The following is a 25,299-nucleotide window of genomic DNA, read 5'->3' as shown; positions in this document are numbered from 1 at the left end:
TTATGAAATTAATGCTCTTATTAAGAAAGTCTCCGCTGTCCAAGAAGAGACTAATATTTTGCAGGAATCTATGGAAGAAGAAATTGATGAAACTGTGAGCTCATTGGATGAAAAATATGAGGAGGAGAGCGAAGAACAAAAGGAGGAAGAGCGGATTGATCACCCGTGCCCACCTTCTAACGAGAGTAACTCTTCAACCCATACATTGTTTAATTCCCCTTCGTGCTTACCGAAGGATGATTGCTATAATGACTATTATGATCCCGTTGATTCTTTTGAAATATCCCTTTTTGATGATGCTTGCTATGCTTGTGGCCAAGATGCCAATATGAATTATGCTTATGGAGATGAACTTGCTATAGTTCCTTATGTTAAACATGAAATTGTTGCTATTGCACCCATGCATGGTAGTCCTATTATCTTTTTGAATTCTCCCGATTACACTATATCGGAGAAGTTTGCACTTATTAAGGATTACATTGATGGGTTGCCTTTTACCACCGCACATGATGATTTTGATAGATATAATATGCATGTGCTTGCTGCTCCTACTTGTAATTATTATGAGATAGGAACTATATCTCCACCTCTCTATGTTTCCAACACGATAAAATTGCAAGAAACTGTTTATACTATGAATTGGCCTTTACTTTGTGTGCATGAATTGTTATTTTATGACATGCCGATGCATAGGAAGAGAGTTAGACTTCGTAATTACATTATATATGTTACTTTTTGCTCACTACTAAATTACAAATCATTGCTAATTAAAATTGGCTTTGATATACCTTGGGATCCGGGTGGATTCACTACTTGAGCACTACATGCCTAGCTTAATGGCTTTAAAGAGAGCGCTGCCAGGGAGACAACCCGGTAGTTTTAGAGAGTCATTTATTTTTGTTGAGTGCTTTCTATAGTTTAAAAACAACAAAAATAAAGAGGGGAACCCAAAGCTTTTTCAAAAAAGGAAAAGTGAAAGTGAGAGAGACGAGCATTGTGAAAGTGGGGGACGTCCTTGAACTTTGTTCATGCCCATGGGAACTTTGTGAATCTTAATTACAGAAACTTTTCAAAGAAAATAATTATCCCCTTGTACAATTCCATTGTATTATAAAAATAATGTGCCAAGGTTTGCCTTTAGGATGTTTACATTTTCTTGATGGTTTGTACGGTGCAGGACAGAAACTTTGACTGTAGTGCGTGATTTTACATTTTTATCTGGAACGTCAAATGGTTCTGATTCTTTTTGTACTGTATTACTATACAAATTGTTTATTTTTTCTAATTTTGGTGAATTTTTCAAGTATCAGAAGTATGGTGAATGTTCAGATTGCTACAGATTGTTCTGTTTTAGACAGATTCTGTTTTAGATGCATAGTTTGCTTGTTTTGATGAAACTATCAATTTATATCAGCGGATTAAGCCATGAAAAAAAGTTATATTACAGTAGACACAATGCAAAAACGAAATATTAATTGGTTTGCAACAGTACCTAGATTAATGATTTGCTTTATTATACTAACGGATCTTACCGAGTTTTCTGTTGAAGTTTTGTGTGGATGAAGTGTTCGATGATCGAGAAGGTTTTGATGTGAGAAGAAGGAAGAGAGAAAAGAGCTCAAGCTTGGGGATGCCCGAGGCACCCCAAGTAAATATTCAAGGAGACTCAAGCGTCTAAGCTTGGGGATGCTGGGGAGGCATCCCCTCTTTCTTCAACAAATATCGCTATGTTTTCGGGTTCGTTTCGTTCATGCGATATGTGCAAGTCTTGGAGCGTCTTTTGCATTTAGGTTTTTATTTTTCTTTTTATGCACCATGATGGTATGAGATAGTCCTAGGTTGATTTATAGAATGCTCATTGCACTTCACTTATATCTTTTGAGTATAGCTTTATAGAATGCTCATTGCACTTCACTTATATCTTTTAAGTATAGCTTTATAGAATGCTCATTGCACTTCACTTATATCTTTTGAGTATAGATTTATAGAATGCTTCATGTGCTTCACTTATATCATTTGAAGTTAGGATTGTCTATTTCTCTTCACTTAGACAACCGCCATTTGTAGAATGCTCTTTTGCTTCACTTATATTTGTTAGAGCACGGGCATATCTTTTGTAGAAAGAATTAAACTCTCGTGCTTCACTTATATCTATTTAGAGAGATGACAGAAACTGGTCATTCACATGGTTAGTCATAAAATCCTACATAAACTTGTAGATTGTTGAATATGATATGTTTGATTCCTTGCAATAGTTTTGCGATATAAAGATGGTGATATTAGCGTCATGCTAGTCGAGTAATTGTGAAATTAAGAAATACTTGTGTTGAGGTTTGCAAGTCCCATAGCATGCACGTATGGTGAACCGTTATGTGATGAAGTCAGAGCATGATTTATTTATTGATTGTATTCCTTATGAGTGGAGGTCGGGGACGAGCGATGGTCTTTTCCTACCAATCTATCCACCTAGGAGCATGCGCGTAGTACTTTGTTTCGATGACTAATAGATTTTTGCAATAAGTATGCGAGTTCTTTATGACTAATGTTGAGTCCATGGATTATACGCACTCTCACCCTTCCACCATTGCTAGCCTCTCTAGTACCGCGCAACTTTTGCCGGTACCATAAACCCACCATATACCTTCCTCAAAACAGCCACCATACCTTCCTATCATGGCATTTCCATAGCCATTCCGAGATATATTGACATGCAACTTTCATCGTCATCATATACATGACTTGAGCATTCATTGTCATATTGGTTTGCATGATCGTAAGATAGCTAGCATGATGTTTTCATGGCTTGTCCATTTTTTGATGTCATTGCTACGCTAGATCATTGCACATCCCGGTACACCACCGGAGGCATTCATATAGAGTCATATCTTTGTTCTAGATATCGAGTCGTAATGTTGAGTTGTAAGTAAATAAAAGTGTGATGATCATCATTATTAGAGCATTGCCCTAGTGATGAAAGGATGATGGAGACTATGATTCCCCCACAAGTCCGGATGAGACTCCGGACTTTACAAAAAAAAAGAGAGGCCAAAGAAGCCCAAATAAAAAAAAGAGGCCAAAGAAGCCCACCAAAAAAATAATAAAAAATTAATAAAAAAATAATAAAAAAAATGAGAGAAAAAGAGAGAAGGGGCAGTGTTACTATCCTTTTACCACACTTGTGCTTCAAAGTAGCACATTGTTCTTCATATTGAGAGTCTCTTGAGTTATCACGTTCATATACTAGTGGAATTTTCATTATAGAACTTGGCTTGTATATTCCAATGATGGGCTTCCTCAAATGTCCGAGGTCTTCATGAGCAAGCAAGTTGGATGCACACCCACTTAGTTTCCAGTTTGAGCTTTCATAAACTTATAGCTCTTAGTGCATCTGTTGCATGGCAATCCCTACTCCTCACATTGATATCTATTAATGGGCATCTCCATAGCCCGTTAATACGCCTAGTTGATGTCAGACTTTCTCCCTTTTTGTCTTCTCCACATAACCCCCATCATCATATTCTGTTTCACCTATAGTGCTATGTCCATGGCTCACGCTCATGTATTGCGTGAAAGTTGAAAAGGTTTGAGAACGTCAAAAATTTGAAACAATTGCTTGGCTTGTCATCGGGGTTGTGCATGATGTAAATACATTGTGTAGTGAAGATGGAGCATAGCCAGACTATATAATTTTGTAGGGATGAGCTTTCTTTGGCCATGTTATTTCAATAAGACATAATTGCTTGGTTGGTATGCTTGAAGTATTATTGTTTTTATGTCAAAGGATAGATTATTCCTTTGAATCACTCGTGTCTTAATATTCATGCCATGATTAGACATATGATCAAGATTACGCTAGGTAGCATTCCACATCAAAAATTATCTTTTTTATCATTTACCTACTCGAGGACAAGCAGGAATTAAGCTTGGGGATGCTGATATGTCTCCGTCGTATCTATAATTTTAGATTGTTCCATGCCAATATTATTCAACTTTCATATACTTCTTGGCAACTTTTTATATTATTTTTGGGACTAACATATTGATCCAGTGCCCAGTGCCAGTTCCTGTCTGTTGCATGTTTTTGGTTTTGCAGAATATCCATATCAAACGGAGTCCAAACGGGATAAAAACGGACGGAGCTTATTTTTGTAAAATATGGAAAATTCGGAAGGAAAATCAATGCGAACCAGTGCCCGAGGTGGTCACGAGGCAGGGGGCGCCCCCCCCCCTGGGCGCGCCCCCTACCCTCGTGAGCCCACCATAAGGCGGTTGACGCTCTTCTTTTGCCGCAAGAAAGCTAATATTCAGAAAAAAATCACGGCGAAGGTTTCATGCCAATCGGAGTTACAGATCTCCATATATATACGAAATGGTGAAACAGAGCCAGAACAGAACGCTGAAACAGAGAGAGACAGAGAGACAGATCCAATCTCGGAGGGGCTCTCGCCCCTCCCATGCCATGGAGGCCAAGGACCAGAGGGGAAACCCTTCTCCCATCTAGGGAGGAGGTCAAGGATGAAGAAGACGAAGGGGCCCCCTCTCCCCTTCTCTTCTGGTGGCGCCGGAACACTGCGGTGGCCATCATCATCATCACCGCGATCTACACCAACACCTCCGCCATCTTCACCAACATCTCCATAACCTTCCCCCCTCTATCTACAGCGGTCCACTCTTCCGCAACCCGTTGTACCCTCTACTTGAACATGGTGCTTTATGCTTCATATTATTATGCAATGATGTGTTGCCATCCTATGATGTCTGAGTAGATTTTCGTTGTCCTATCGGTGGTTGATGAATTGCTATGATTGATTTAATTTGCTTGTGGTTATGTTGTTGTCCTTTGGTGCCCATCATATGATTGTGTGCGTGGATCACACCATAGGGTTAGTTGTATGTTGATAGGACTATGTATTGGAGGGCAAGAGTGACAGAAGCTTCAACCTAGCATAGAAATTGATGCATACGGGATTGAAGGGGGAGCAATTTATCTTAATGCTATGGTTGGGTTTTACCTTAATGAACAGTAGTAGTTGCGGATGCTTGCTAGTAGTTCCAATCATAAGTGCATAGAATTCCAAGTCAGGGATGACATGCTAGCAGTGGCCTCTCCCACATAATACTTGCTATCGGTCTAGTAAAGTAGTCAATTGCTTAGGGGCAATTCCGCAACTCCTACCACCACTTTTCCACACTCGCTATATTTACTTTATTGTTTCTTTATCTAAAAAGCCCCTACTTTTTATTTGTGTACTCTTTATTATGTTGCAAACCTATCCAACAACACCTACAAAGTACTTCTAGTTTCATACTTGTTCTAGGTAAAGCGAACGTCAAGCGTGCGTAGAGTTGTATCGGTGGTCGATAGAACATGAGGGAATATTTGTTCTACCTTTAGCTCCTCGTTGGGTTCGACACTCTTACTTATCGAAAACTATTGCGATCCCCTCTACTTGTGGGTTATCAAGGAGGGTCAGAAAGTTTTCCCAAATATGACCCGTGGATATATATAGCCCGACCCTGTCGGTGTGACCAAGTGGAACAACTCGGTGGCACCGAGATTCATAACTGCAAGCAGTTACTGAAACTCGGTGTGACCGAAAAGTTCGAATCGGTTGCACCGAGGTTGAAAACCTAGATTGACTTAGTGATCTTGGTATGACCGAAATGGGTGAATTGGTCAGACCGAAACACACAAAGAAGTTTTGGAAGTTTAAGTCTATGATTAATAGTGCTCCTCACACAGTGTGGTTCGAATCTGACTTGATCAAATTTTGTGATGTACCATGAATAGAGTTTGAGAAGAGAAAAGCATAGATAGCTATAGAAGGTTCTTAGGCATTCTTGTCCATCCACTTGGCCAAAAGAAAAGGAAACCAATCAATCAAAAGAACAAGTGGATGTCCTCAAATGAGCAAATTATGCAACCAACATGCTCACACAATAAAATGACAAATGAAATATGTGGCAAAGCATGCACAAACAATTATAGAATCTATCAAGCAATTGGCGATGACTAGGTCGTCTACATATGAGTATATTGACTTAGGAGTCAAATGAGAACATTTGATCATAGGTCATACTCATCGTTTAAGCACAAGTGGGGTTACTACTTTTACATAAAGCATTGTTGTGTTCACACCATTAGAGTTGCTTTAACTCAATTGTTAGAGTAAAGCTCCCCCTAGATGTGAGATCCCCCCTAACAGGGATGAACTAACCTTGGGTTTTGTCGATGATGACTTCATGTAGATGTTGAAGATGTGGATGCTCAATGTTGATGTAGATCATTTGGAGCTATCCTTTGGAGTGAGTTGCACTTTCAATACCTACACGGGTTAGTCCCACAAGGAACAAACAAGGATATCCATAGACATAGAGTGATGCACACACAAGATGATGTCTATGGAAGCTTGAGGTTACCTTGTCCCTTGTCTTACCAATAAGAGGGTTTGTGACTCCTTGAACTAGTGCAAGATGTGGAAGTTAATTGCACTTGTTCTTCCCAAAATGGTAGGAGTGAAGTATGTTGGCGGAGTCACCCTCAAGAACTCTCTAGTTCTTCTTCTTCGGGATCCTCACCATCTTGATGGGAGTCCTCGGAGTTGTAGTTGTACTTGATGAAGTGGAACTTGATGTAGTCTTGGGAACCCACTTGACCAAGGCCCTAGGAGCTTCTTCAAATGCATCAATTTCCTCTTGAAGCTTGTCCTTGCCTTTTTGCTTGTGGTCTTGTGGTGGAAGATCATCTTGAGCTTGTGTCCCTTTGAAAGAAGTAGGATCATACTTCTCTTGTTGAGGAAACAACTTCATCTTGGGGTATTGATATTCTTCCCACTCAACTCCATTGGCATTGAACTTTCGTTCAAAACCAATACCTTGATTCTTCCGGTGCCTTCCTTGCTTGCGTACAATTTCCTCGAATTGCTTACTCCCAGCAAGGCTCTTGTAAACACCTTTCTCTATAATTCCCTTCAATAAGCTATTTTCTTGCTAAAGTGTAACTTGGCTAAGAGAATCATTAGTGGAATCAAGAGAACTACTAGAAGCAACAATATTGGATTTAGCATGATTATTGTTACTACTAGAAGAAGAATCCTTCTTGTTCTTGTTACTAGACTTGACTTGACGCATGTAAGTGGATAAGAGTAAATGCTTGGCAATGTAAGAAGAACTTTTCTTGCGAAGATCATCATTGATTGCCTTTAAGAACTAATGCTCTTGCTTAAGATTGAGCTTTTCAAAATGTAATTTCTCATGAGTCCCTAAAAGTTCTTGATGATCTCCTAAGATAGTTTCATGATCTAACTTAAGAGTGTTTAGTTCTTTATTTAGAGACTCAATCTTATCCTTATCATTGTCATTCGTTTCATCATAGTATTCATCACTATAGTTGTCAACAAGTAAATCATCATCACCTACCAAGTCATCTTCATCACTATTGAAATCAACATACTCGGGGTGTGATACCTTTGGACCTTTGGCCCTGAAGCATCTTCCAATTCCTTCATTTGGTGAATCAAATATGTCGTAGGAGTTGGTTGACACAAGTGCTAGACCGGCAACACCTTCATCTTGAGTATATTCGAAGTCGGAGTGATAGCTTCTCTTAGAGTCATTGTCGGAGTCGGAGCCGGATACCCATTCACCAACATGAGCTTGATGTCTTTGTTTTGTGTAGCTCCTTGATGACTTGTCCTTCCTTTTCGAATCCTTGCTTCTCCGTGAGGGTCTTCGTTCATATCGATCATCCCTACTCCTTCTCTCCCTTGATGGTGATTCTTCTCTTCTACTTCTTCTTTTGGGAGAATCTTCTCTTCTCTTGTGGGGAGCCGTACACTCATTGGAGTAGTGTCCGGGTCTTCCACAATTGTAGCAGTTTCGCTCTCGACTAGAAGATCTTTTGTCATTGTAGGACCTTGACTTGGAACTTCTCTCTTTGCTTCTATTCTTGTAGAACTTGTTGAAGTTCTTCACCATTAATCTCAATTCTTCATCGAAGGTTTGTTTCTCACTTGATGATGTGGGGGCTTCACATGAGGCTTTGTAAGCACCACTTGACTTGTTATGGAGCTCCTCCTTGTCCTTGAGTGACATCTCATGAGAAACAATTCTTCCAATGACTTCCATTGGCTTGAGATCTTTGTAATTTGGCATCATTTGGATCAATGTGCATACGGTATCGTATTTTCCATCCAAGGCTCTTAGGATCTTCTTGATGATGAATTTGTCGGTCATCTCTTCACTTCTAAGCCGGCAATCTCATTTGTGATAAGAGCAAGCCTAGAGTACATTTCAGCGACACCTTCACCATCCTTCATTTCAAACTTGTCAAGTTGACTTTGAAGCACTTCCAACTTGGATTCCTTGACGGAGTCGGTACCTTCGTGCATATCAATCAAAGTATCCCAAATTTCCTTTGCATTCTCAAGATGGCTGATTTTGTTGAATTCTTCGGGGCACAATCCATTGAAGAGGATATCACAAGCTTGAGCATTGTATTGTAGCATCTTCAACTCTTCCGCGGTAGCTTCACGATTCGGTTCTCTCCCATCAAAGAATTCACCTTGCAAGCCAACACACACAATAGCCCAAACGGCGGAGTTATGTCCAAGAATATGCATTTTCATCGTATGCTTCCAACTAGAAAAATTAGTAGCATCAAAGTAAGGACCTCTACAGGGGTAATTTCCCTCGCTAGACGCCATACTCTCCTAGGTTGTGAAACCAAGGCCATGACCACCAAAAGCTATGGAAATCAAAGCAAATGGAGACCAAAGCTCTGATACCACTTGTAGGATCGGAAGTATGTCTAGAGGGGGGTGATTAGACTACTTGACCAATTAAAAATCTATCATTTTCCCAATTTTAGTCTTTGGCAGATTTTAGCTATCTTAGCACAAAGCATCGGAAGGACACCGGCGGTCACCGCGCACTTCAGCTGGTTCGCCAAGCTGAAGATGATGGCGCACTTGGACCACCTGTACGGGCGCGTGGCCTCGAGCCTGGGAAGGCCCGCGTTCACCTCACGAGCAAACTGCTTGAAGATGCGCTGGGAGGCTGGGGCCTGAGCACCGCCCAGGATGCAGGCGATAGCGCGCGGCTCCTGGAAGGCCCCAGCCCCATATCCTGATGGTGGTCGCCATTCCGCCTTGGTGGTGGCGGCAGCGGAGGGAGGCCAGCATTGCCCTGAGAACGGTTCTCATGAGGCTGGTCCCTCTAGGCGCCCTTGTTAAGCTGGTCCTGCCAGTGGTCCTCACGAGGCCGGTAGCGCCACTTCGATCTCCTCCTTGGCCGTAGCCCCGGTCGTTGCGCTCGGGGTGCCAACCGAAGCATCCATCTTGAATGGCCCTGAGCTCTTAGGAGTCATTGGTGTTGTGGCTGTGTACGTTGTGGAAGGCACAGAATGGACGGCTGCCCATAGAGGGCTCGGGGTGGTCCCGGTCGCGCTTCGTTTCCGGCTCCGTCACGAGCACGGCTACTCCTTTGCGCTTCACGTCCTCAACCTCGACTTTCTTATCTTCTGGGTCGGCAGTAGGGAGCTCGAGGAGGGAGAGGCGCCCCACCTCAGCTCTTGCGCACTTGGTCGCCATGTTGAACATCTCCAGGGCCGAACATAGCTCCTCGTGGATGGCGAGCTCCTCCTTCATCTTGACATCGCGGACGCCATTGGAGTACCTCGCTGGCGGGGTGTTTACAATTGTGACCACGGTCTGAGTCCGTGGCTGGTGGCTTCTCGTTGCCCTTAAAGAGCAACTTCCATGCCCCTTCGTGAGAAGTCTCGAAGAGCCTTTTCCGGGTCTCGTGCTTCTTTGAATTGAACTCCCATAAAGGGCAACTTCGGCGCTGGCACAGAAGAATACGGTGGACTACCATCACCTGGATAACGTCAACGAGCCTGACATCCTTGGTCACCATGCTTTGAACGTGCGTCTGCCGCGCTATCAGCTCGTCAGGTGAACACTAGTCCGTACTCTTCTCGACCCAGGAGGTGAGTCGCATGGGAGCACTGGAGCGGAATTCGGCAGCTGTGGCCTTGGTGGTGCCGCGAGGTTCTATGATGTAGAACCACTGCTTCTGCCATTCCTTTACTGTCTCCACAAAGGTGCCTTTGGGCCAGGAGACGTTGGATAGCTTGCTCACCATGGCCCCTCCGCACTCCATGTGCTAGCCATCCACCACCTTCGGCTTCATGTTGAAGACTTTGAGCCACAGCCCGAAGTGGGGATTGATGCGGAGGAAGGCCTCGCGCACGATGATAAACGCCAAGATGTTGAGGAAGGAATTCGGGGACAGATCATGGAAATCTATCCCGTAACAGTACATCAGCCCGCGGACGAAAGGGTGGAGTGGAAACCCTAGCCCATGGAAGAAATGGGGGATGAATACTACCCTCTCTATGGGCTCCGGCATGGGGACGACTTGTCCCTCGGCTGGCAGACGATGGGCGATCTCCTTCGCCAAATATCCGGCCGCCCGGAGCTTAGTAATTTCCTCCTCCTTGACGGAGGAGACCACCCACTTGCCCTGACCACCAGATCCGGACATGGTTGCTTGAGTGGAAAGGAGATGAGAACTTGGGCGCTGGAGCTTGAGATCGGAAAGGCGGAGACAGAGAGAGAGCATGACGAGAGGAAGAGGGAATCCTTATCCCCTTATAAAGGCAACAAATATTAAACGCCTCCTCGCTCGGCTTAGGATTCGCATGTTCCCTAGGGCTGTATAAACGGCACGGTTGAGTTGCCCATGCCCGCATTGATGATAATCCCGCAATATGGGGACATGATCAATGTTTTGACAAGACGTGTGTCGGTGTCAAACCGGCGGATCTTGGGTAGGGGGTCCCGAACTGTGCGTCTAAGGCAGATGGTAATAGGAGGCAGGGGACACGATGTTTTACCCCGGTTCGGCCCTCTTGATGGAGGTAAAACCCTACGTCCTGCTTGATTTATTCTTGATGATATGAGTATTACAAGAGTTGATCTACCACGAGATCGGAGAGGCTAAACCCTAGAAGCTAGCCTATGGTATGATTGTATGTTGTCCTACGGACTAAAACCCTCCGGTTTATGTAGACACCGGAGGGGGCTAGGGTTACACAAGGTCAGTTACAAAGGAGGAGATATACATATCCGTATTGCCTAGCTTGCCTTCCACGCCAAGTAGAGTCCCATCCGGACACGAGAGGAAGTCTTCAATCTTGTATCTTCATAGTCCAACAGTCCGGCCAAAGGATATAGTCCGGCTGTCCAAAGACCCCCTAATCCAGGACTCCCTCAGTAGCCCATGAACCAGGCTTCAATGACGATGAGTCCGACGCGCAGTGTTGTCTTTGGCATTGCAAGGCGGGTTCCTCCTCCGGATACACCACAGAAGAGTCTGAATAAAAGGATAGTGTCTGACCCTGCAAAATAAGTTCCACATACCACCGTAGAGAGAATAATATTTCCAAAAACTAATCTGCTGACATGTTTCAGCAACATGACATCATGCTATGGCTCGGTGATTATTCGAACTATTTTTCTTTAACCAGCCCCGCACATAACGCGAGGCAGTTTCTTGACACGTCTTGTCAAAGCAAAGATCGTGTCCCCCTTATTACGGGATTCTCGTCAATACGGGTGTGGGTAACCCAACCGCGCCATCAATTACGGCGCTTGGGGGATAAGCGAGTTTTACCAGGCTAGTGGGGGGCGCATAGTTTCGACCGCCCTTATAAAGGGACAAGGTTTATCCTTTTTCTACCCACGCCTTCTTCCTCCTTGCTCATCCGTTCTTGCGCACTCGAGCTCCAACGCCCAAGTTCACATCCTTCTCCTCAACCTCCTCCAAACATGTCCGGACCGGGAGGCAAGTGGATGGCTCCCTCTGTCACGGAGGGCCACATCAAAAAGCTACATGCAGCCGAATACTTAGCCGCGAATATCGCGTATCGGCTGCCCGCTGTGGGGCAGATCGTCTCTACCCCGGAACCTCACGAGAGGGTAGTTTTCCTCCACCACTTCCTCCGCGGACTGGGGTTTCCCCTCCATTCATTCGTCCGTGGTCTTATGTTCTACTACAGGCTGGACTTTCATGATCTAGCCCCGAACTTCATCCTCAACATTTCGGCGTTCATCGTTGTGTGTGAGGCTTTCCTCCGCATCCCGCCCCACTTCGGCCTATGGCTGAAGACCTTCAATATCAAGCCGAAGGTGGTGGGAGGCCAACAAGCAGAATGCGGCGGAGCCATGGTAGGAAAGATGCCCAACGTTATATGGCTTGAAGGCTCCTTCATGGAGACCATAAATGGGTGGCAATCGGTGTGGTTCTACATCATCGAGCCGCGCGACACCAACTGGGCGGCAGCCCCCGAGTTTCGATTCGGAATCCCCACGCGGCTCACCTCCTGGAAGGAGAAGGGACTATCCTGGGGTTCATCAGTGGAGCTGGACGGACTCTAGAAATGTATCCAGAATATGGCAAGCAAGAATCTCAAGCTTGTCAACATAGTCCAGGTCATGCTCATCCGCCGGATCCTCCCGTGTCAACAACGGGATTTCAACTTGTGGGAGTTCGACCCGGCCCAGCACCAGACTCTGAGCGAGCTCTTCGACATGACGCACAAGGATGTTTGGAGGGTGCTGTTCAAGGGCACCGAGGTCCCTCCCTCTCACACTTAGGACCGTGGGCTAGCGCGAAGCGCATAGCGCATTCGGTGAGTTCTATACATCCGGTAGGATATTTATTTCCCCTAGCTTAATCAAGTGCGGGGTCTGAGCTCCATGCCTTTGACAGGACTGGGTGGAGATATCGGGGCAGATTAACTGTCCAGCCCCTCTAGCCGGAGACACTGCGGACGCTCTCCTGACGGAGATGCTGACTCCGGCTCCTTACAAGGTGCCGGAGAAGATGAAGAAGGCCAAGGGAACCTGAAAGAGTTCCCGGTGCCAGGTGGTATCGGACTCATCGTCTGATAACTTCGTGACGCACTCCTCCCCTGAAGACGAGGAGGAAGATGAAGATGCTCCCCCTTCAGTCGGGGGAGACAAGAAAAGGAAGGCCGCCCTGACCGGGGGGGGGGGGGGCGAAGGGTCCAAGAAGGGGAGGACCCTCCTTCCGGACTACTCCACCACCGTCGCCGAAGGCGAAGACGAGTGGCTGCTCAGGGCCAAACCCCTGGCGAAGTCGTAAGTATTCGGATACCAGAGTAACTCATAGCATACCTTTGTCGCACTGCTTCTCCTCACGCCGAATATGATTATGCAGATCGCCCCAAGCCCGTATCGACGTATCTTCGTTGGGCGGCTCCTTCGACTCGTCGGACATGGATAGCGATCCACTTCCGACCGCCACCTCCCCTTACCCTATAGACAACGCCGAGGTATTGTCTCAAGAGGCATCTGGTTGAGGGGAGACAATCTCGGAGGCGCCTCAAGGCAATCTTCTGGACTCCAGGAGCAGAGGGAGTAAGGCTCCCGAAGGCTCCGAGTTCGGCCCTCAGCCGAACACCGCGCCGGAACCTCCAGTGGTTCCGGACTCAGGCAGGCGGCCTCCTTCCAAAAGGGGCAAGATGCCTATGCCGGTAACCTCTGCCCATCTAGGGGCATCGGACAATCTGCTAGGAGCGCTTCGCTGCGCTTCCATCGACGAAGAGCACCGCACTATTACGAGTGTGGTGATCCAGAAGGTTCAGTCTAACAAAAGCGGACTGGCTGAAGCCTGTGCCAGCCTTCTAACAGGCTTTGAGGTAAGTATTTGAAATATAGGAAAAATATTACCGCATAGACAGTAGCCCCTGATGCTCTGTTCGGTGTTCACAAAGAAAAGCCGACAGAGGATCAAACAATATCGCAGGAGTCTAATATAAGTATTTCTATATGCGTATGCAGGCTTCGCTGCTGGCCTCTGCCGCACTGACTGCGGAGGTCGCCGCACTGAAGCAGGACCTCGAAGGGTCCAAGGATGAGCTCGGCCTAGCCAAGAGGCAGCTCGAGGAGAACAAAGGTAAGTAGTACCTAGTCTATGGATATATATAAAAAGAATGTGATTGCAAAATGACAAGATCATCGTAAATTTGCCAGGGGCCACGACCGAGGTGGCGACCCTGAAGCAAGCGCTATCCGAGGCTGAAAACAAAGCGGCCCAGGAGCGCACCGAGTGGGAAAAACAAGAGGCACGGGTGGGCTAGTTGCAGCAAGAGCTCCACGCTCTCGTGACGAAGCACGAGGCGTTGGAGCTTGAGTTGAAGACACGAGAGTCCGAGCTTGCCGCGGCCCTTGAGAGTGCAAAGAGTGCCAAGGCTGAAGCCCAAAAGGCTCACCAGGAGATTGATGTGATGAAGAAGATAGCGGTGGGTAAGGCATTCTATATGCAAAGCAAGCATGTGAAAGTAAATTACTTGTTACTTAGCCAAATCCGGAGCTCTCGAGGAGCATTCGCAGATTTGCCCCGCAGCGTTTCGGGTGCCGCATAGTTCTACCAGGCCGAGGAGGGAAGCTCAACGAAGAAGCTATTCTGGTCTCAGTATACTGAGACCGAACACCCGATGCCTCTGAGCGACCAGCTAAAGCAACTGGTTGAGCTGCAGAAGGCGACCGAACAGGCCATGAAGGGCTTTATAGTCCGAATGTGGCCTTGTGACGCCCTTCCCAATAGCTACTTCGGCCTGGTGAGGCGGCTTGTGGATGTCTGCCCCCGGCTGGAAGTCATCAAGCGGTCCGTCTGCATCGAAGGTGCATGCCGGGCTTTCGCCCATGCGAAGGTGCACTGGGCCAAGATGGACGCCGTGAAGCTGGTGAAGGAAGGGCCGCCGCAGGGCAAGGAGCATCGCCACCCCGAGATGTATTATCAGGGTGTCCTGAAGGGTGCCCGTCTTGTAGCGGACGAGTGTGCGAAAGATGTAATATTTGAGTAAACTTGCTCGTGTAATCCTGTATTATGAAAACTTGTTCATATGCGCTATGCAACGCTTGTTTGAATTTAAAATATTGCCTTCTGTTCAGCTGTTTATCAAATCTGAGAGATGGCTAGTTGTCGGCTTCTGCCCCCACGCCACGAGTGCTGGGGTGTTCGGGGTAAACCTGAGCACTCTTGTTCCCATTGTTGGGTCCTTCGAGGGAGGTGCTCAGCACAACGAACAAGGTAATCGGACTGTAATGCGTTATCACTCTCACTTAGCCATAGAATTCTATAATTTTAAATTTCGGCGAAGCCCCTAGTATTAGAATGGCCAAATTCGGGGCGCGATTGATACGTCTCCAATGTATCTATAATTTTTGATTGCTCCATGCTATATTATCTACTGTTTTGGACTATATTGGGCTTTATTTTCCACTTTTATATTATTTTTGGGACTAACCTATTAACCGGAGGCCCAGCCCAGAATTGCTGTTTTTTGCCTATTTCAGTGTTTCGAAGAAACAAAATATCAAACGGAGTCCAAACGGAATGAAACCTTCGGGAACGTGATTTTCTCACCGAACGTGATCCAGGAGACTTGGACCCTACGCCAAGGCATCAGAGAGGCGATCATGAGGGTGGGGGGCGCCCCCCCCTTAGGGCGCGCCCCCTGCCTCGTGGGCCCCTCGGAGCTCCACTGACGTACTTCTTCCTCCTATAAATACCTACGTAACCCCAAACGAACAGAGACGGAGCCAAAAACCTAATTCCACCGCCGCAACTTTCTGTATCCACGAGATCCCATCTTGGGGCCTATTTCAGAGCTCCGCCGGAGAGGGCCGTCATCACGGAGGGCTTCTACATCATCATAGCCCCTCTCTATGATCAAGTCTATCTATGGATAATATTTGAATCTTCTCTGAATTCTTTTATGTATGATTGGTTATCTTTGCAAGTCTCTTCGAATTATCAGTTTGGTTTGGCCTACTAGATTGGTTTTTCTTGCCATGGGAGAAGTGTTTAGCTTTGGGTTCGATCTTGCGGTGTCCTTTCCCAGTGACAGAAGGGGCAGCAAGGCACATATTGCATCGTTGCCATCGAGGATAAGAAGATGGGGTTTACTTCATATTGCATGAATTTATCTCTCTACATCATGTCATCTTGCTTAAAGCGTTACTCTGTTTTTAACTTAATACTCTAGATGCATGCTGGATAGCGGTCGATGAGTGGAGTAATAGTAGTAGATGCAGAATCGTTTCGGTCTACTTGTCACGGACGTGATGCCTATATACATGATCATGCCTAGATATTCTCATAACTATGCTAAATTCTGTCAATTGCTCAACAGCAGTTTGTTCACCCATCGTAGAATACTTATGCTCTTGAGAGAAGCCACTAGTGAAACCTATGGCCCCCGGGTCTATTCTCATCATATCAATCTCCATCGCTTTAATCTTGCTTTGCTTTTTTACTTTGCCTTTTACTTTGCATCTCTATACCAAAAATACCAAAAATATTATATCTATCAGATCTCACTCTCGTAAGTGAACGTGAAGGGATTGACAACCCCTAATCACGTTGGTTGCGAGTAGCTATCGTTTTGTGCAGGTACGAGGGACTTGAGCGTGGCCTCCTACTGGATTGATACCTTGGTTCTCAAAAACTGAGGGAAATACTTACGCTACTCTGCTACATCATCCTTTCCTCTTCGGGGAAAACCAACGCAAGCTCAAGAGGTAGCAAGAAGAATTTGTGGCGCCGTTGCCGGGGAGTCTACGCAAAAAGTCAACATACCAAGTACCCATCACAATCCCTATCTCTCGCATTACATTAGTTGCCATTTGCCTCTCGTTTTCCTCTCCCCCACTTCACCCTTGCCGTTTTATTCGCCCTCTCTTTCCCAATCTCCTTCTCCTTCTCTTTCTCTGTTTCCTTTTTCTCGCTTGCCTTTTTGTTTGCCCGTGTGTTGGATTGCTTGTTTGTCGCGATGGCTCAAGATACTACCAAATTGTGTGACTTCACCAATACCAGTAATAATGATTTCCTTAGAACTCCGATTGCTCCTCTTGCCAATACTGAATCTTGTGAAATCAATACTGCTTTGTTGAATCTTTTTATGAAAGATCAGTTCGCCGGCCTTCCTAGTGAAGATGCCGCTACTCATCTGAATAGCTTCGTTGATTTATGTGATATGCAAAAGAAAAAAGATGTCGATAATGATGTCGTTAAATTGAAGCTATTTCCTTTTTCGCTTAGAGATTGTGCTAAAGCTTGGTTTTCGTCTTTGCCTAAAAATAGTATTGATTCTTGGAACAAGTGCAAAGATGCTTTTATCACTAAGTATTTCCCTCCCACTAAGATCATCTCTCTTAGAAACGATATTATGAATTTTAAGCAACTTGATCATGAACATGTTGCACAAGCTTGGGAGAGAATGAAATTAATGATACGTAATTGCCCTACTCAAGGTTTGAATTTGTGGATGATTATACAAAAAATTTATGCCGGATTGAATTTTGCTTCTAGAAATCTTTTAGATTCAGCCGCGGGAGGTACTTTTATGGAAATCACTTTAGGAGATGCTACTAAACTCCTAGATAATATTATGGTTAATTATTCTCAATGGCATACTGAAAGATCTTCTAATAAAAAAGTGCATGCGATAGAAGAAATCAATGTGTTGAGTGGAAAGATGGATGAACTTATGAAATTATTTGCTACTAAGAGTGTTTCTTCTGATCCTAATGATATGCCTTTGTCTACTTTGATTGAGAATAACAATGAATCTATGGATGTGAATTTTGTTGGTAGAAATAATTTTGGTAACAACGCTTATAGAGGGAATTTTAATCCTAGGCCATATCCTAGTAATCCTTCTAATAATTATGGGAATTCTAACAACAACTCTTATGGAAATTATAATAAGATGCCCTCTAAATTTGAGAATAGTGTTAAAGAGTTTATGAATTCACAAAAGAATTTTAATGCCTTGCTTGAAGAGAAATTGCTTAAAGTTGATGATTTGGCTAGGAACGTTGATAGAAATTCTCTTAAGGTTGATTCTTTAAAGCTTAGATCTATTCCTCCTAAGCATGATATCAATGAGTCTCTCGGAGCCATGAGAATTTCCATTGATGAGTGCAAGGAAAGAACCGCCAGGATGTGTGCTTCCAAAGATGCCTTTATTAAAGCGTGTTCTTCCAATTCCTATGAAAATCAAGATGAAGATCTAAAAGTTATTGATGTGTCTCCTATCAAATCTTTGTTTTGCAATATGAATATTGATGAAACTGAATATGATGTTCCTTTACCTAGAAGGCGTTCTAAAAATTCGGAGTATTTAGATCTTTATGATGAAATTGATGAAAGTGGGATTGAAAGAAATAAAAATCTAGATGTTGCTAAACCCACTATATTGGATTTCAAGGAATTTAATTATGAAAGTTGCTCTTTAATTGATTGTATTTCCTTGTTGCAATCCGTGCTAAATTCTCCACATGCTTATTGTCAAAAGAAAGCCTTCACCGAACATATTGTTGATGCCTTGATGCAATCTTATGAAGCAAAACTTGAGTTGAAAGTTTCTATCCCTAGAAAACTCTATGATGAGTGGGAACCAACTATTAAAATTAAAATTAAAGATCATGAGTTTTATGCTTTGTGTGATTTGGGTGCTAGTGTCTCCACTATCCCCAAAACTTTGTGTGATTTGCTAGATTTCCGCGATTTTGATGATTGCTCTCTAAACTTGCATCTTGCAAATTATACTATTAAGAAACCTATGGGAAGGATTAATGATTTTCTTATTGTTGCAAATAGGAATTATGTGCCCATATATTTCATTGTTCTTGATATAGATTGCAATCCTTCTTGCCCTATTATTCTTGGTAGACCTTTCCTTAGAACGGTTGGTGCGATTATTGATATGAAGGAAGGGAATTTTAGATTTCAATTTCCATTAAAAAAGGGAATGGAACACTTTCCAAGAAAGAAAATAAAATTTCCATATGAAACTATCATGAGAGCCACTTATGGATTGCCTACCAAAGATGGCAATACCTAGATCTATCCTCGCTTTTATGCCTAGCTAGGGGCATTAAACGATAGCGCTTGTTGGGAGGCAACCCAATTTAATTTTTATTACTTGCTTTTTGATCATGTTTAGTAATAAATTAATTATCTAGCCTATATTTTTGTTGTGTTTTTTTGTGTTAATTAGTGTTTGTGCCAAGTAGAACCATTGGGAAGACTTGGGAAAGTCTTGTTAAACTTGCTGTAAAAAACAGAAACTTTAGCGCTCACGAGAACTGCTGTCATTTATATTTGGGAAGTGCTATTTAGTTAATTATTTTTGAAGATGATTAATAGATAAATTCCTCATGTCCAGCAATTTATTTTAGAATTTTTGGGGTTCCAGATATTGTACTAGCTACAGATTACTACAGACTGTTCTGTTTTTGACAGATTCTGTTTTTCGTGTGTTGTTTGCTTATTTTGATGAATCTATGGCTAGTAAAATAGTTTATAATCCATAGAGAAGTTGGAATACAGTAGGTTTAACACCAATATAAATAAAGAATGAGTTCATTACAGTACCTTGAAGTGGTCTTTTGTTTTCTTTCGCTAACGGAGCTCACGAGTTTTCTACCTTAAGTTTTGTGTTGTGAAGTTTTCAAGTTTTGGGTAAGGATTTGATGGATTATGGAACAAGGAGTGGCAAGAGACTAAGCTTGGGGATTCCCATGGCACCCCCTTGATAATCTAAGGACACCTAAAAGCCAAAGCTTGGGGATGCCCCGGAAGGCATCCCCTCTTTCGTCTACTTCTATCGGTAACATTACTTGGAGCTATATTTTTATTCACCACATGATATGTGTTTTGCTTGGAGCGTCTTGTATTATTTGTGTCTTTGTTTGTTAGTGTGCCACAATCATCCTTGCTGTACACAGCTTTTGAGAGAGCCATACATGAATTGGAATTTGATAGAATACTCTATGTGCTTCACTTATATCTTTTTGAGCTAAGTAGTTTTGCTCTATGTGCTTGACTTATATCTTTTGAGCGTTATAATTTTGCTCTATGTGCTTCACTTAGATCTTTTAGAGCACGGTGATGGATTTGTTTTAAATAAACTATTGATCTCTCATGATTCACTTAGATTATTTTGAGAGTCTTAATAGCATGGTAATTTGCTTAATAATAACATGCTTGGTATTCAAGATTTGTGGAACTTTCTTTTGAGTGTGTTGAATAGTAAGAAAAGTTGGATGCATGATAATTGTTTTGAGATATGGAGGTGATAATACTAGAGTCATGCTAGTTGAGTAATTTTGAATTTAAAGAATACTTGTGTTAAAGTTTGTGATTCCCGTAGCATGCATGTATGGTGAACCATTATGCGATGAAGTCAGAGCATGATTTATTTATTGATTGTCTTCCTTATGAGTGGCGGTCGGGGACGAGCGATGGTCTTTTCCTACAAATCTATCCCCCTAGGAGCATGCGCGTAATACTTTGCTTTGATAACTTCTAGATTTTTGCAATAAGTATATGAGTTCGTCATGACTAATGTTGAGTCCATGGATTATACACACTTTTTCCCATCCTTTCACCATTGCTAGCCTCTCTAATACCACGCACTTTTCACTGGTATCATACACCCACCATATACCTCCCTCAAAACAGCCAGCATACCTACCTATCATGGCATTTCCATAGCCATTCCGAGATATATTGCCATGCAACTTTCCACCGTTCCGTTTATTATGACACGCTCCATCATTGTCATATTGCTAGCATGATCATGTAGTTGACATCGTATTTGTGGCCAAGCCACCATTCATAATTCTTTCATACATGTCACGCTTGATTCATCGCATATCCCAGTACACCGCCGGAGGCATTCATATAGAGTCATATTTTGTTCTAAGTATCGAGTTGTAAGAAAAATAAAAGTGTGATGAGCATCATTTTTAGAACATTGTCCCAAGTGAGGAAAGGATGATGGAGACTATGATTCCCCCATAAGTCGGGATGAGACTCCGGACGAAAAAAGGCCATAAAAAAAGAGAAGGCCCAAATAAAAAAATAAAAAAAGAGAGAAGGGACAATGTTACTATCCTTTTACCACACTTGTGCTTCAAAGTAGCACCAAGATCTTCATGATAGAAAGTCTCTCATTATGTCACTTGGCTTGTATATTCCAATGATGGGCTTCCTCAAAATTGCCCTTGGTCTTCGTGAGCAAGCGAGTTGGATGCACACCCACTTAGTTTCTTTTGTTGAGCTTTCATATGCTTATAGCTCTAGTGCATCCGTTGCATGGCAATCCCTACTCACTCACATCGATATCTATTGATGGGCATCTCCATAGCCCGTTGATACGCCTAGTTGATGTGAGACTATCTTCCCCTCTTTTTGTCTTCTCCACAACCACCACTCTATTCCACATATAGTGCTATATCCATGGCTCACGCTCATGTATTGCATGAAGATTGAAAAAGTTAGAGTATGAAACAATTGCTTGGCTTGTCATCAGGGTTGTGCATGATTTAAATACTTTGTGTGGTGAAGATAGAGCATAGCCAGACTATATGATTTTGTAGGGATAACTTTCTTTGGCCATGTTATTTTGAGAAGACATAATTGCTTTGTTAGTATGCTTGAAGTATTATTATTTTTATGTCAACATGAACTTTTTTCTTGAATCTTTCGAATCTGAATATTCATACCACAATTAAGAAAGATTTGCATTGAAATTATGCCAAGTAGCACTCCGCATCAAAAATTCTCTTTTCATCATTTACCTACTCGAGGACAAGCAGGAATTAAGCGTGGGGATGCCTGATACGTCTCCAACATATCTATAATTTTTGATTGCTCCATGCTATATTATCTACTGTTTTGGACTATATTGGGATTTATTTTCCACCTTTATATTATTTTTGGGACTAACCTATTAACCGGAGGCCCAGCCCAGAATTGCTATTTTTTTGCCTATTTCAGTGTTTCAAAGAAACGGAATATCAAACGGAGTCCAAAGGGAATGAAACCTTCGAGAACGTGATTTTCTCACCGAACGTGATCCAGGAGACTTGGAACCTACTCCCCCTCCCTTAGGGTGCGCCCCTGCCTCGTGGGCCCCTTGGAGCTCCACCGACGTACTTCTTCCTCCTATATATACCTACGAACCCCCAAACGAATAGAGACGGAGCCAAAAACCTAATTCCACCGCCGCAACTTTCTTTATCCATGAGATCCCATCTTGGGGCCTATTCCGGAGCTCCGCCGGAGAGGGCCGTCATCACGGAGGGCTTCTACATCATCATAGCCCCTCTGATGAAGTGTGAGTAGTTTACCTCAGACCTTCGGGTCCATAGTTAGTAGCTAGATGGCTTCTTCTCTCTTTTTGGATCTCAATACAAAGTTCTCCCCCTCTCTCATGGAGATCTATTCGATGTAATCTTCTTTTTGCGGTGTGTTTGTTGAGACCGATGAATTGTGGGTTTATGATCAAGTCTATCTATGAATAATATTTGAGTCTTCTCTGAATTCTTTTTTGTATGATTGGTTATCTTTGCAAGTCTCTTCGAATTATCAGTTTGGTTTGGCCTACTAGATTGGTTTTTCTTGCCATGGGAGAAGTGCTTAGCTTTGGGTTCAATCTTGCGGTGTCCTTTCCCAGTGATAGAAGGGGAAGCAAGGCATGTATTGCATCGTTGCCATCGAGGATAACAAGATGGGGTTTATTTCATATTGCATGAATTTATCTCTCTACATCATGTCATCTTGCTTAAAGTGTTACTCTGTTTTTAACTTAATACTCTATATGCATGCTGGATAGCGGTCAAAGAGTGGAGTAATAGTAGTAGATGCAGAATCATTTCGGTCTACTTGTCACGGATGTGATGCCTATGTTCATGATCATGCCTAGATATTCTCATAACTATGCGCTTTTCTATCAATTGCTCGGCAGAAATTTGTTCACTCGCCGTAATACATGGTATCATGAGAGAAGCCACTAGTGAAACCTATGGCCCCCGGGTCTATTTTATATAATATAAGTTTCCGATCTACAATTCTAGTTTACTATTTATTTTATTTTGCAATCATTACTTTTCAATCTATACAACAAAAATACCAAAAATATACATGATCGTGCCTAGATATTCTCATAAATATGCTCAATTCTGTCAATTGCTCAACAGTAATTTGTTCACCCACCATAGAATACTTATGCTCTTGAGAGAAGCCACTAGTGAAACCTATGGCCCCCGGGTCTATTCACATCATATCAATCTCCATCACTTTAATCTTGCTTTGCTTTTTTGCTTTGCCTTTTACTTTGCATCTATATACCAAAAATATTATATCTATCAGATCTCACTCTCGTAAGTGACCGTGAAGGGATTGACAACCCCTAATCGCGTTGGTTGCGAGTAGCTACCGTTTTGTGCAGGTACGAGGGACTTGAGCGTGGCCTCCTACTGGATTGATACCTTGGTTCTCAAAAACTGAGGGAAATACTTACGCTACTCTGCTGCATCATCCTTTCCTCTTCGGGAAAATCCAACGCAAGCTCAAGAGGTAGCAACGATACATGCCTTAAGCCGGACAAAGCCGACTCCTCGCTCTAAGCGGCATAAGTCTTTAGGGACTTGAAACCTCTCGAACAGCGACCAGTCTCTCGCCTTATCATGACAGTCAGTTTTAGCTTTCTCTACTGAGGTGCTTAGCCCAGCAGAACCGGGGCACAATCGCAGTAGTTCTCCCAGTGCTACCTTAGCCAATATAGTGGAACGTAAGGTACCAAAACATGGGAGCCGGGCAAACCCAACTATTGACCCAAGACATGATTCGGAGCTGATGCATATAATGCTATAAGTTCGGGGTGCCGCACTATCAAAAGTGTTCGGACTTCTCACGCCGCATTATGAGGTATGCTTAAGCCCCTGGCATATTGACCGTACCAGAGTGTACGGGTGCTAGATGTCATGAATGAACATATATATATATATATAAAGAAGAATGCAATAATAGTCTTAATGCTATGTATTGTTTATTCAAAAAGGTGCGCTAAAGCAGAATGATACAAGTAGTGCAATAAGCAAAAAGTAGGACAGTTTGACATGTCCCTTCCAAGGGCAAGCTGAGGAATAGTACTAAAGCAAATATTTCAGTCTATATCATAATCCACCTGGGAGATCCGTGGTGTGACATAGCTTTATGCCTCCTTGGTTGCTGCATCTTGTGTTCGGCAATCATGCTGCCGGACAGGGTTTCCAGAGATTGAAGTCCTGAAAGGGAAAAATAACAAAGCGGGAAGCCCTAGAGCAGTTTAAGCCGCGTCTTGGGGCGTGTCGTAGTTGTGCCCCCCTCCCCACCTGTGCCCATGGTATTTTTAATGCGTAATTATGTACGCGTGGCACGGATTTCACCGTTTGGCTGGGACCGGGGTGGGGGCCGCATTTCTATGCGAGCTCGGAATGTGCCAGGCGGTCCTGTTGCCGATTACTCCGGGCATGCTTGAAGGTGTCCGGGTCATTAATCGCCGAACTAGTGGATTGCCTTAAGAGGCTGCTTTGTGCTTCTGCTGCGAGGGCCACAGTGTGCTCCTCCGTGCGGAGAGAGTGCTTTGTGTTTCCATTGACTGTGATGACCCCCCGAGGTCCTGGCATCTTGAGCTTGAGATATGCGTAATGCGGTACCACATTGAATCTCGCAAATGCGGTTCGCCCGAGCAGTGCATGGTAGCCACTGCAGAACGGGACTATGTCGAATATTAACTCTTCACTTCAGAAGTTATCCGGAGATCCGAATACCACTTCCAGTGTTACTGAGCCAGTGCAATGGGCCTCTACACCTGGTATGACGCCTTTAAAGGTCGTTTTAGTGGGTTTGATCCTTGAGGGGTCTATACCCATTTTGCGCATTGTGTCCTGATAAAGTAGGTTCAGGCTGTTGCCACCATCCATAAGGACTCGAGTGAGGTGAAATCCGTCAATGATTGGGTCTAAGACCAATGAGGCGAATCCGCCATGACGGATACTAGTGGGGTGGTCCCTACGGTCGAAGGTGATCGGGTAGGAAGACCATGGGTTGAACTTTGGGGCGACTGGCTCCAACGCATATACGTCCCTAAGGGCACGCTTCCGCTCCCTCTTGGGGATGTGGGTTTCATATATCATGTTCACCGCCCGCACATGTGGGGGGAACCTCTTTTGTCCTTCGGTGTTCGGCTGCCGGGGCTCATCCTCGTAATTGCTATGTGACCCCTTATCTTTGTTTTCGGCATTTATCTTTCCGGCCTGCTTGAACACCCAACAATCCCTGTTGGTGTGGTTGGCTGGCTTGTCGGGGGTGCCGTTTATTTGGCACGAGAGATCGAGTATACGGTCCAAACTGGACAGGCCCGGAGTGCTT

This window comes from Triticum aestivum, chromosome 1A (genome assembly GCF_018294505.1).
Source record: "Triticum aestivum cultivar Chinese Spring chromosome 1A, IWGSC CS RefSeq v2.1, whole genome shotgun sequence".
In the NCBI taxonomy this organism is placed as follows: Eukaryota; Viridiplantae; Streptophyta; class Magnoliopsida; order Poales; family Poaceae; genus Triticum; species Triticum aestivum.
The sequence above is the reverse complement of the archived record's forward strand: the minus strand, read 5'-3'. Positions refer to the sequence as shown.